General features: G+C 41.2%; 1 protein-coding gene across 2 annotated transcripts in view; it reads left to right on the top strand.

The window, feature by feature from the left end:
• Positions 1 to 440: 440 nt before the first annotated feature.
• The window catches only part of plekha1.S (pleckstrin homology domain containing A1 S homeolog), a 53,712-nt gene continuing 40,309 nt past the window's right edge, over positions 441 to 13,843 (top strand). The window contains exon 1 of one of the 2 annotated variants that reach the window (XM_041570499.1): positions 441 to 621. The gene's annotated coding sequence lies outside the window, so the exon portion shown is untranslated. 2 annotated transcript variants of the gene reach the window in all.

Below are 13,843 nucleotides of genomic sequence, written 5' to 3'. Positions count from 1 at the left end.
GATACTTTACTGTCACTTTCCCCGGGGTTGGGGTCAATATTTACCTCAGAGTTCTCTTACCTTTTCCACACTGGGCAGCAACCCATAGCAACCAATCAGCGTTTAGCTTTTTTTCAGTCAGGTTCAGGTAAAATAATGAAAGCAAATAAGAGATTGATCATCACACTTATCTGACAGGAGCAAATGTGCCCCAGTATTAATAAATGTGCCCCAGTATTAATAAACGCGTCCCGACACGGCCATCACACCCGCCAGCTTTTAAAGAATTCTAATTCCTCCGCCTACTATTGGCTACGCTAAATTATCATTTTCCAGTGTAAGAATTCCCGCGCCCCCAGGTATAGGGCCGGACTCTCCCAGAAGGGGCGGTGCTTCTATGACGTTTCTGGGATTCTGTGTATGGATTGGTTGGCAGTATGAGAGTGGCAGCCATGTTTTACTGTGTCAGGCCGAGGCTTGGAGGGCGCAGCTGAGAGAGGGAGCGGCAGGGACTGAAGACGTAACGTGTGGGGTGTGTGTTGTGTGTGTAAAGAACTCTGATCGTGTAAACTGAAGGAAAGCGGAGGTAAAAGCACCGGGGGAGAGACTGTATACGCGCAGCTATGAGACCGCTCTGTGCAGGTAACTGCGGGTGGGTTTGTGTGGAAGGGCAGCTCTTTGGAAGCCTCTGCTTCTTTGAGGGAGTTGAAGCTGCAGATCAGGTTTATAAAAAGTGTCTTAAACACCTGGGCATCTTTGCCTCATCTGCCAGCATCATGGCCGGGAGTTGTAGGTTTATATGATGGAGACCAGCCTGGGGTATTTCATTCCACAAGAGACTGACTGACAGCAGAAGCCAGCCATTCCACAAGAGACAGACTGACAGCCAGCCATTCCACAAGAGTCAGACTGACAGCAGATGCCAATCATTTCACAAGAGACAGACAACAGAAGCCAGACATTCCACAAGAGACAGACTGACAGCCAGCCATTCCAAAAGGCAAGAGACAGACTGACGACAGATGCCAGCCATTCCACAAGAGACAGACTGACAGCCAGCCATTCCACAAGAGACAGACTGACAGCCAGCCATTCCACAAGAGACAGACTGACAGCCAGCCATTCCAAAAGGCAAGAGACAGACTGACAGCCAGCCATTCCAAAAGGCAAGAGACAGACTGACAGCCAGCCATTCCACAAGAGACAGACTGACAGCCAGCCATTCCAAAAGGCAAGAGACAGACTGGCGACAGATGCCAGCCATTCCACAAGAGACAGACTGACAACAGAAGCCAGCCATTCCACAAGAGACAGACTGACAGCCAGCCATTCCACAAGAGACAGACTGACAACAGAAGCCAGCCATTCCACAAGAGACAGACTGACAACAGAAGCCAGCCATTCCACAAGAGACAGACTGACAGCCAGCCATTCCACAAGAGACAGACTGACAACAGAAGCCAGCCATTCCACAAGAGACAGACTGACAGCCAGCCATTCCACAAGAGACAGACTGACAACAGAAGCCAGACATTCCACAAGAGACAGACTGACAGCCAGCCATTCCACAAGGCAAGAGACAGACTGACGACAGATGCCAGCCATTCCACAAGAGACAGACTGACAACAGATGCCAGCCATTCCACAAGAGACAGACTGACAGCCAGCCATTCCACAAGAGACAGACTGACAGCCAGCCATTCCACAAGGCAAGAGACAGACTGACGACAGATGCCAGCCATTCCACAAGAGACAGACTGACAACAGAAGCCATTCCACAAGAGACAGACTGACAACAGAAGCCAGCCATTCCACAAGAGACAGACTGACAGCCAGCCATTCCACAAGGCAAGAGACAGACTGACAACAGATGCCAGCCATTCCACAAGGGACAGACTGACAGCCAGCCATTCCACAAGGGCAAGGGACTGACTGACAGTAGTGGGTGTCTTTGTATTGTTCATGGTTGATTGACGGTTTATTGAAGGCCTTTCCCCACCCATTCAGAATTTTTGCTGACAGGAGAAGCCCACGTAGATCTATTTAGATGTTATTCATTCAGAAACCCACCTTTTAAATTGTAAGCTCTTGTGGGCAGTGCCCTCACTGCACCTACTGTATTGGTCTGCCTGTATGTCAGTTATGTACTTTTATGTACAGTGCTGCAAATATATCCTTATGCTTTATAAATGATTGCAATGACAATTTAGACTAAGATAAGCTACTGTAATGTAGGAGAGACTGAGACAGAAGAAGCAACAAAGAGTGGGGGAGACACCTCACTCCATAGGGTACCAGGAGGCAGGAGAAACTTGACCAATAAATAGAAGATTGAACACAGGGGAAGGAAACTCAGTTGGCATCTCACCCCATAAAGACTAACAGTGATGGAGTGATAGCATCCCATTAAGACAGTAGGACTGACTTTTGGAGAGAGAACCCACTAGACTTTTATAGATGAAGAAGAGTCATCCACTTATTGTTGGCCATAGTCTACAAAACTGTGGGGACGGTCCATCCAGGTAGGGGCAGGGTTGAAGCAATGGTTGGGGGACAGGCCTGGACTGGCAGTTTGTAGACTCTACCACGTACCAGAAGGTCGGCAGTAGAATACCTTAGACAGTCCCTGATTTTCGGCCTGTGGAGGGTTTTTTTGACCCAGCCTTAAAGCCAGTTCAATGAAGCTTTGGGCAAATATCTTCATTGATGTTTTTGGAAGCCAAGTCTGAAGTCCAATTGGTTTTGGGTTGAACAATACAAAAGGCCCTTGATGTAACTGTAGCAGACAGGACCAGAACTAGAAGAAGGTGCAGCAGAGGAACCTGCATAGGTTACAACTATAGTTAGAAGGGGAAGGATAGGTGCAATTCTAGGAACTGTTTAATGGTGTTACAATGTGTTTTTTTTTGTGTCAAAGTTCCAATTACACTGTTCTGTATGGATTTGCCTGTATACCTGTGGGTGGGGCAGGTATACATATTTCGACCATATTTATTATTTAAAAAGCTTGATTTAATAGATCAGGGAAAACTCAAGCAAAACCTAAATATTGCGATTTCTTCAGGCTTTTTCCCGAAAAGCCTGCACTTTTCGAATTTTTGCCCAAAATATTCAGATTTTCGGGCTAATTCCAGAACAGACCACAGAAGCTTCCAAATAGGAAAGGGACCTCTCCCATTGACTTCTATACAACTTTAGCAGGTCTGAGTTGGCGGATTTTCAGATTCAGACTTTTTGCAGCTTCGGGGTATAATAAATCTCGATTATAAATAAAAAATTAGAAGTTTTCTAGTTTTTAGCATTCAGACTTTAATAAATAACCCCCTAAATGTCACTTTATCCTTGTCCATCCCCTGATTATTGGGTTATGTATGCAAAACGTTGCTTAAGAAAGTGGGAAGGCAGAGTAAGCAGATAAAAGATTCCTCATTGACAAAATCACATAGACAAAAGTATGGGAGGAGAAGAATCTCTGTTCCTTTATGACATTAGCAAACTGACTTATTGTGGGAGGAGTAACTTCTTCCTGCTAGAAAGGAACAATATGGCAACTGACTACATTGCACAAAATTGCCAGGTATTTGAAGCATACAGTATTCCAGGCTATTATAGAAGAGTTCATAAGTAAAGGTCAGGTATTTGCGTTCCTGTTCTATAACAAATTACAATGGTTTGCTCTGTAAACTATAATTAAGTGACTTGTACGCACAAAGAAATAAGCACAACCCAGCTGAAAGCCACTTTTCACTTGCTCCTGTTGGTCTTTTTTTTAATTCTCCGTGTTCTTTTACTGTGGAAACCACAATATTTGATGTTGTTATCAATGCTACTTTTTTCAGATCTATACAGATCAGAGATGTGTGTTTCCTACTGTGGTGAGGGCAGATCCTGCTATTGTTAGAGCTGATTGCCTTTTGCTGGTTGTCTCTTGGGCACCTGAATATTTGAATTGACTAGTAGAGATGTCCTGCTACTGTTTTTGTGGGTTCAAATTGATCCATTCTGAATGTAATCTGGATCTGAGACTGATTCCACTAGGCTAGTTGTCTACCTGGGAAGGCCAGGCCTTACCATATTGCCAGATCTCATCCTACCACCTGCCATGGTCCTACAAATGGCAATTTACCTTTTTAGACTTGATCCTTCCAGATGCCTTCCTTTCCTCCAGTATGGGAACAGACATGTTTTTATAAAGTATATGACTCTGGACTGACATGATTCAACTGTCTGAAGGGATGTTTGTTCCACATATAAATCAGGATCAGCAGAACTTAAAAAAAAAACGATGGGGATATGCAGAAATGTATACAATTTATGGGGTTCATCTACAATTGGCATGACAAATGAATGTCTACTGTAAACCTGCTTTTCACAGGAGAAATAAATAGATTAAAGATACCGTAAACTGCAAGAAGGATAAAGCACCTGCATCTTAAATTAAGCTATAAGGGTATTGGCACAATGGGGGATTATGGGTGTTTTTGTTGCTTAACAATGGCTCCGTGCATGGGGAACTAGGGTTTTCAGGACATAACTTGGATCGCCATACCTTGGGTTACTGTCATGGGAAAAAATTTTTTTCACAATGAATCAGTTAATATTACTGCTCCAGCAGAATTCTGCACTGAAATCCATTTCTCAAAAGAGCAAACAGATTTTTTTATATTCGCTTTTGAAATCTGACATGGGGCTATAGACAATTTGTCAATTTCCCAGCTGCCCCAAGTCATGTGACTTGTGCTCTGATAAACTTCAATCACTCTTTACTGCTGTACTGCAAGTTGGAGTGATATCACCCCCCTCCCTTTTCCCCCCAAGCAGCCAAACAAAAGAACAATGGGAAGGTAACCAGATAACAGCTCCCTAACACAAGATAACAGCTGCCTGGTAGATCTAAGAACAACACTCAATAGTAAAAACCCATGTGTCACTGAGACACATTCAGTTACATTGAGAAGGAAAAACAGCAGCCTGCCAGAAAGCATTTCTCTCCTAAAGTGCAGGCACAAGTCACATGACCAGGGGCAGCTGGGAAATTGCTAAAAAGTCTAGATTTCAAAATTGAATATAAAAAAATCTGTTTGCTCTTTTGAGAAATGGATTTTAGTGCAGAATTCTACTGGAGCAGCACTATTAACTGATGTGTTTTAGAAAAATATGTTTTTCCATGACAGTATCCCTTTAAGCCTACTAAAAAATCCTTTAACGTAGACCTGTCACCTAGACCTAAAAAGCTGTATAACAGAAGTCGTTTGCAAATTCAACATGGAACCCAAATAGTTTTTTTTCATTAAAACATCCATCTGTTATAAAGGCGCTTAAATATCTGAGCTGTCAATCAAATATTACCTGACCTGCCTCAATGCCTGAGGCATAGAGGTGGGGCAGTCAATTACTTTCACTTTCCATTCAACACTTCCCCTCATTCTTCCTTTCTCCTCACACTATAAATGTGTAGGGCAATGTCTATGGGTATTAGGTCCCCCAGTTGGGCGCATACACAAGATTTTGGGGTGATACACAACTTGTCTTAACAGTGTACACAAAATGGCTCCTGCCTGCAAGCTGTGATTGTGTAATTCCAAGACGGAAGCAAACAAAATTTAAATAATAAATGCAGTGTAAGTAAGCTTAATGCATGATAAAAAAATAGTTTGACATTTTTTTTAGGGTGACAATTTCCCTTTAAACATTACTAAACGCAATAGGATTGGTTTGCTTCCAATAAGTATTAATTATATCTTTTTGGGGGGATGAAATACAAGGTACTGTTTTATTATTACAGAGCAAAAAGGAAATCATGTTTTAAAATCTGAATTATTTGATTATAATGTATATGGCAGACGGCCTTCCCGTAATTTGAAGCTTTCTGGATGATGGGTTACTGGATAACGGATCTCACACCTGTACATAAATGTATGAAGCGTTAGTCTGGGTTTTACATTATGCCTTATAATACGTCCGACACAATAATCATTCAATTACTAAATAGGTCTTTAAAAATATTCACTTGCATAGAAAGACAACTTTTTATTATCTCAGTGGGCTGATATTGTAATAGGGTGTGAAAGAATGATTTTAATTGTCATCAGTTTAGTCTTTCTTCTCTTTTAAAAGTTTCAGGAACAGGGTGAACCCATAATTTACTACCTTGATTGATTGAGTCTTTGGGGCATACTGAACAAGCTTTAAAGAGGCTTATTATTAAGATTATTATCCTGGTTTTATGTAGTGCCAGATATTCTTCATCATTCAAATCAGTCCCTGCCTTAGTAGATCAATCTGAGCTCATATCACACACACCTCAAACAAAGTAGGGTCTGCCTTGTTCCACATCTACATTGTGCCTATAATTCTCATTTCTATTTTAATAGAACATAAGACAAGATCGTTTTATTCGTCTTGACACATTTCCAAACCAGGTAGAACACATTCCCTGGAACCTTCCCAGTAGGGTTGCACACTTGTCCAGAACAATCAGTGTACAGGAATGGGATCCATTATCCGGAAACCCGTTATCCTGAAAGCTCCGAATTACGGAAAGGCTGGCTCCCATAGACTCCATTTTATCCAAATAATCCAAATGATTTCCTTTTTCTCTGTAATAATAAAATAGTTGTTTGTACTTGATCCCAACTAAGATATAATTAATCCTTATTGGAAGTAAAACCAGTTTTATTTAATGTTTACATGACTTCCTACTATACTTACTAGAAGTAGTTAAGGTATGATGATCTAAATTACGAAAGGTCTGTTATCTCCAAAACCCCAGGTCCCGAGCATTCTGGATAACAGGTCCCATACCTGTATTATGTTTTTCTTCCCATGGCAAATAGCTTTTACATACTGCCATTGATGTCTGAATATTTCAATGTGATTAAACCATAAAATTGAGATAATATTCATGCTGAGCACCACTTAATAACCGGTACCGCATTCTCTCAATCTCTCTTAAATGAACAGTAACACCAAAAAATTTGTGTTTTAAAGGAATGACAATGTAATGTACTGTTGTGCTGCACTGGTAAAACTGGTGCTTCAGAAACTCTACTATAGTTCATATAAACAAGCTGCTGTGTAGCAATGGGGGCAGCCATTCAAGCACAGGATACACAGTAGATAACAGATAAGTAATACTATTGTTTATATAAACAAGTTGCTGTGTAGCAATGGGGGCAGCCATTCAAGCACAGGATACACAGTAGATAACAGATAAGTACTACTATAGTTTATATAAACAAGCTGCTGTGTAGCCATGGGGGGCAGCCATTCAAGCACAGGATACACAGTAGATAACAGATAAGTACTACTATAGTTTATATAAACAAGCTGCTGTGTAGCCATGGGGGCAGCCAATCAAGCACAGGATACACAGTAGATAACAGATAAGTACTACTATAGTTTATATAAACAAGCTGCTGTGTAGCCATGGGGGCAGCCATTCAAGCACAGGATACACAGTAGATAACAGATAAGTACTGCTATAGTTTATATAAACAAGCTGCTGTGTAGCCATGGGGGCAGCCAATCAAGCACAGGATACACAGTAGATAACAGATACCTTCTGAAGATTCTCATTGTATACTAAATAACTTATCTGTTATCTGTGTATTTTGTGCCTTTTCTCCCTATTCAGCTTGAATGGCTGCCCCCATGGCTACACAGCAGCTGACCAGTTTCAGTAAGTCTTGTGCATTCAGTGAGCAAACTGTTGCTTTTTATGTTCGTGGTCTAATCCATGCATGGACATCCATGTCTGTCTTTGTGTCTGTGTCAAGGATTCTTTTCTGGATTTGATGTTTAGAGAATGTGACTGTAATATTACACATGATATGCAAAGCAATGTATGGAAATCAGGCAGCAGCTCAAGCAAATGTCTTGTTCCCTTGTGAATAACTGTACACAGCATAAAGATTGTTGCCCTGGGACCTGCTACCACTATATTATAATCATTAGTTTTCTTATTGTAAACGTACATTTATAAGATGGAGCTTAACAAAGAAGTAGCTGAAATGCTACAGGTTCTGTTTTGGTCATCTTTTTTAACTCAGGGGGACCATAGCTCTTTAGCAGTGAAGACTTGTGCCCCCAAAATGCCCCCCTATAGCTTCTTTTCTTGCTGGTTCACAGCACATAGATCTTTAATTTGTAGAGCAATGTTTCAATCCACAAAAAAAACAACAACAACTGAGTGTCCTGCAGTAGGGATAGCCTGTTAGTTTTATTTTAGTTTCTTTTTAGAAAAAGAAAAATTGCAATTCATAATTAATTCTATGCCAAGATGTACCAGTTTCATGAGCTTTTATGACAGATGAACCTTTTTTCTACCTGATAACTTGCAAAGCCCCCTACACTTAGCTTCTCAACAGCACCCCAGTCTCCCTGCCACTCAAAAGATGGCCTAACACAGGGGTCCCCAACCTTTTTTACCCGTGAGCCACATTCAAATGTAAAAAGAATTGGGGAGCAACACAAGCATGAAAAAGTATCCTGGGATGCCAAATAAGGGCTGTGATTGGCAATTTGGTAGCCCCTATGTGGACTGGCAGCCTACAGGAGACTCTACTTGGCTGTATACTTATGGTGGCCATAGACGTAACAATTACGACCTTTCTTGTAAAATATCTTTCCAAGAAAGATCGTTCATTTCAATACACACGTATAGAGCCGAATCGTCAGATATACAGGTATAAACAATAGAATTCTACCTGTATCTGACGAATCAGCACTAACCCATAGACGCACAGATAATATCGTACAAAACTAATTTTCATGCTATATTCGGTGCGTTTATGGTGGGAAAAGAACCGACCGATATCGGCAGAAGACTTGGATATTGGTCGGCTCGTCGATCGGGCTGGACGGAAATTTTTGATCGGGTGCCTTTGAAGGGACCCAAACATCGCCCATTGTTAGTGCTGAATCATCAGATACAGGTAGAATTCTATTGTTTATACCTGTATATCTGAGGATTCAGCTCTACGCGTGTGTATTGAAACAAACAATCCTTTTTGGAAAAATCTTTTCCAAGAAAGATCGTAATTGTTATGTCTATGGCCACCTTAACAATGGCCGATGTTTGGGTGCCTTCAAAGGCACCCAATCAAAATTTTCCGTCCAGCCCGATCAATGAGCCGACCGATATTGATCGGCTCTTTTCCCACCATACACGCACCGAATATGGTACGAAAATTAGTTTTGTCCAATATTATCTGTGCGTCTATGGCCAACTTTAGTTTTTATGCAATTAAAAATTGCTTCCAAGCTTGGAATTCAAAATAAACTCATGTTTTGAGGTCACTGAGAGCAACATCCAAGAGGTTGGAGAGCAACATGTTGCTCACGAGCTACTGGTTGGGGATCACTGGCCTAACATTTCCAAGATAGGGTGCTGCAGTAGACAATTTTGAAGGCATGGGTCATTACTGTTAAAGGGCTGCTGAACCTCTCTGCTGGTACAGCAAGTTCACTGTATAAAATGCAGCATTTCTAATCCAATTCCCTCCATAGTCCCTCCAATATGTGCCTGTATGTTATCCACCAACTTAGACTGTAAGCTCTGCGGGGCAGGGACCTCCTTCCTTCTGTCTCTCCTACTACATGACAGGTAGTCTCTGTGTATTTATACTTATTATATTTATTATAATACTTGTTTAAATAATATATATATATAATAATACTGGACCTCTTATCCAGAATTCTCCAAATTTGGGACAATCTGGATTAGGGGATCTCTCCATAATTTGGATCTTCATACCTTAAGTCTGCCAAATCATAATTCAAACATTAAATAACCCCAATAGTTTTTTTTTCCACCAATAAGGATTAATTATATCTTAGTTGTGATCAAGTACAAGGTACAGATATGTGACCTGTTATCCAGAATGCTCGGGACCTGGGGTTTTCTGGATAATGGATCATTTCGTAATGAGATCTTCATAACTTAAGTCTACTAGAACATACACCCAATAGGCTGGATTTGCCTCCAGTAAGGACTGATAATATCTTAGTCTGGATCAAGTACAAGCTACTGTTTTATTATGAAATAATTTAAAAATGTTGATTATTTGGTTAAAATTTAGTCTATAGGAGACAATCTTTCCATAATTCTGAACTTTCTGGATAACTGGTTTCCAGATGATGGATCCCATAATTTTTTTTTTTTTACAGAGAAAAAAGAGAATTTTGAAAAATGTGAATAATTAAAATGTGGTGTGTAGTAAATTGCCTTCCCGTAATTCTGAGCTTTCTGGATAACGGGTTTCCGAATTACGAATCCCATACCTGTACACGCTATATATGATATGCAAGGTTTATATTTGTATACTTGCTTGTAAGCACAGAATGGATTTTCTTATATATGAATCTGTTTTTGAAACAAGACAAATGTACATTGTGGTGCTGTGTATTTCCCATGAGCAAAGAATAATTCATCTAAATAAAGCTGCAATTATTCTTTCTATTGCATGCCCGGCTGTCACAATATGGCTCTTTTGTACGTATTTATAGTAACGGCGCCTTTTTCGCTTCTATTCTCTTCACAATGTATACGGCACAATTTAGCTGTGGTTACACCCCTATAGGAATTTGCTTTGCAGCATAAATATGGCCATACTTATAAGGGCAGAGACACACGTTCAGATTCACGGAGATTAGTTGCCCAGCAACAAATCTCCTCTTTTTTGGGGCGACTAATCTCCCCTAACTGCCTCCCGCCGGCTAGAATGTAAAACTTCGGGGGACTTCGGAAAATGAAGCGCATCGAGTGCCACTCCATCGGCGGGAGGCAGTTTGGGGAGATAAGTCACCCGAAAAAGAGTCGTTTTATCGCCGGGCGACTAAATCTCCCCATATTTGAGCGTGTTTCTCTGCCCTAACATGGTTTTGTATAATTTTTGGAAGGTGTTTATTGAATCAGGTCAAACCAAAAGGACCGCTCTAAGCTCACCTTCCCTTAAACTGTTCCTTTTACTCCGTCGGGTGCTCAGTCCGCAAGCGTCCCGACTGTTCAAATCCACATCAGAAGCCAAAACGATGGACGGCACTCCGATCAAACATAAAGCCGACTTATTGCATACTCCTGCAAGGATCTTACACCTTACACATTTCGGAATTCAATCATAGGTTTATTGAATCAGGACAGAAATTTTTATGCTATGGTTATTGGTCGGTAATTCTGGAGCTTTATTCATACATCATTATCTATACATGTACAGGTATGGGGCCTGTTATCCAGAATGCTCTGGACCTGGGCTTTTCCAGATAACAGATCTTTCCATAGATTGGATCTTGATACCTTAAGTCTACTAGAAAATCATGTAAACATTAAATAAACCCAATAGGCTGGTTTTGCTTCCAATAAGGATTAATTTTATTTTATTTTGAATTAGGGATGCACCAAATCCAGGAGTCGGTTCGGGATTTGGCCTTTTTCAGCAGGATTCAGATTCGGCCGATCGGAATCCTAATTTGCATATTCAAATTAGGGGTGGGAAGAAAACTCACGTGACTTTTTTTCACAAAACAATGAAGCAAAAAATGTTTTCCCCTTCCCACCCCTAATTTTCATATGCAAATTAGGATTCTGATTCGGTATTCGGCCGAATCTTTCGCAAAGGATTCGGGGGTTCGGCCGAATCCAAAATAGTGGATTTGGTGCATCCCTAGTTTAGATCAAGTACAAACTACTGTTTTATTATTACAGATAAATTTAAAAATTTGGATAAAATAGAGTCTATGGGAGATGGCCTTTTTATAATTTGGCGCTTTCTGCATAATGGGTTTCCAGATAACCTGTACAAGGGATCTTCAGATAAATGATTACGGTATTATACATCTAATATATATTTGCCTTTCACACCATAACAAATCTGTGAGTAACCACCCTGACGGCTAAGAAATACCTGCTAGTTCTGGACAGTGAAATATTGCCGTTTTTGCCCATTATTCTTGGCAGAGTTGGCCAAGTGCTCTCATATTGGTGGGGATTGTCTGTTTACTGCAGCCTTTAAGTCTGACCACATATTTTCCATTGGAATCAAGTCTGGCCCTGGGCTGGGTCACCGCAGAGCATTAACTTATTGCTGAGCCACATTATTGTTACGTCTCCTTTGTGCTTTGGAATCATTATCTTGCTGAAAGTGGAATCCTCTCCCCAGTGTCAGGATTCTGGCAGTCTGGAACAGGTTTTCCTTCAGCAAATTCGTCCCTTTTTTTTGTATTCAGCAATATTGTATGGAAGGAGCACACCTATACGCCGGCAATTGCCTTTTAAATTATTTATTGCAGCAAAATGTAGCACAAGCTTTCAGCAAAAGCTGAGGCACCTGAGGAAGGGGATGTTTTCTGAAAGTTGTGCTATATTTTGCTGCAATAAATGATTTAAAAGGCGATAGCCGGCGTATAGGTTTGCTCCTGCCATACAGTATTGCTGGATATCGTTTGGCCTGGGACCAGCCATGGAGGTAAATGCACCTTGAATAATCAAGTAAAGGTGGCCATACACGGGCAGATTAAAGCTGCAGATACCGATTTGGCAGCTTATCTGCCCGTGTGGGGGCTCCCGACGTGTCCTCCCAATCGATATCCGGCCAAAAATCAGCCAAATATCGATTGGTCAAGTTTGATCTTTTCTATGATCTAGGACCGCATCGCATATCGGGTTGAGATCCGCTTGTTTGGTGACCTTGTCAAACGAGCGGATCTTATAGTGTATCGCCACCTTAAAGGGATACTGTCACGGGAAAACTTTTTTTTAAAAAATGCATCAGTTCATAGTGCTGCTTTAGCATAATTCTGCACTGAAATCTGTTTTTCAAAATAGCAAACAGTTTTTTTTAAAGTCAGTTTTAAAAATCTGACATGGGGCTAGACATATTGTCAATTTCCCAGCTGCCCCAAGTCATGTGACTTGTGCTCTGATAAACTTCAGTCACTCTTTACTGCTGTACTGCAAGTTGGGGTGTTATCACCCCCCCCCCCCAGCAGCCTAACAAAAGAACAATGGGAAGGTAACCAGATAACAGCTCCCTAACACAAGATAACAGCTGCCTGGTAGATCTAAGAACAACCCTTAATAGTAAAATCCAGGTCCCACTGAGACTGATTCAGTTACATTAAGTAGGAGAGATAAGAGCCTGCCAGAAAGCAGTTCCATTCTAAAGTGCAGGCACAAGTCACATGACAGGGGGCAGCTGGGAAACTGAAATCTGACATGGGGCTAGACATATTGTCAAAATTGAATATAAAAAAAAAATCTGTATGCTCTTTTAAGAATTGGATTTCAGTGCAGAAGTCTGCTGGAATAGCACTATTAACTGATGTGTTATGTGTTTTCCCATGACCATAATTTACACCTGGGGTGCCAAGAGTCAGGCACCCCAAGTAATTGTATTTACTTATCTGACACCCATGGTCAGTGCTCCTATCAGCAGAAACGGCACCAACTGGGGGTTATTCCAGCACTACGGAGCGATCACCTTCCTGATACTTTTTTCTCCAAATTTCAAGTTTTTGTTAACGGTCGACTTTTCGTTCTAATGCGCATGCACAGCCGCAAGAAGAAGCAGGAAGAGGATCGTTCTGTGGGGCTTGTTGGAAGAACCCTAGGCCGGTGCCGTTTTCTCTGCACCGGCCCAGGTGTCGGGTAAATAAATATAATCACTTGGGGGTGCCTAACTTTTGGCACCCCATTTGTCTTTCCTTCTGTTGCTGTGATATTTATATCTGCATACCATTGACTAGCGTCACTTTACCTGCTAGTTTTGTTTCCTCTTGTGTCTCTCATATTCGGCTCATTAGCAAGTGTCGGATGTGCGGCTGCACTCAATGTCATTAACAGCAGCAGGAAGAGAGGAAACTTGTT

Source organism: Xenopus laevis, chromosome 7S (assembly GCF_017654675.1).
Source record: "Xenopus laevis strain J_2021 chromosome 7S, Xenopus_laevis_v10.1, whole genome shotgun sequence".
NCBI classification, from domain to species: Eukaryota; Metazoa; Chordata; class Amphibia; order Anura; family Pipidae; genus Xenopus; species Xenopus laevis.
This window is presented reverse-complemented; position numbering and strand designations above follow the sequence as displayed.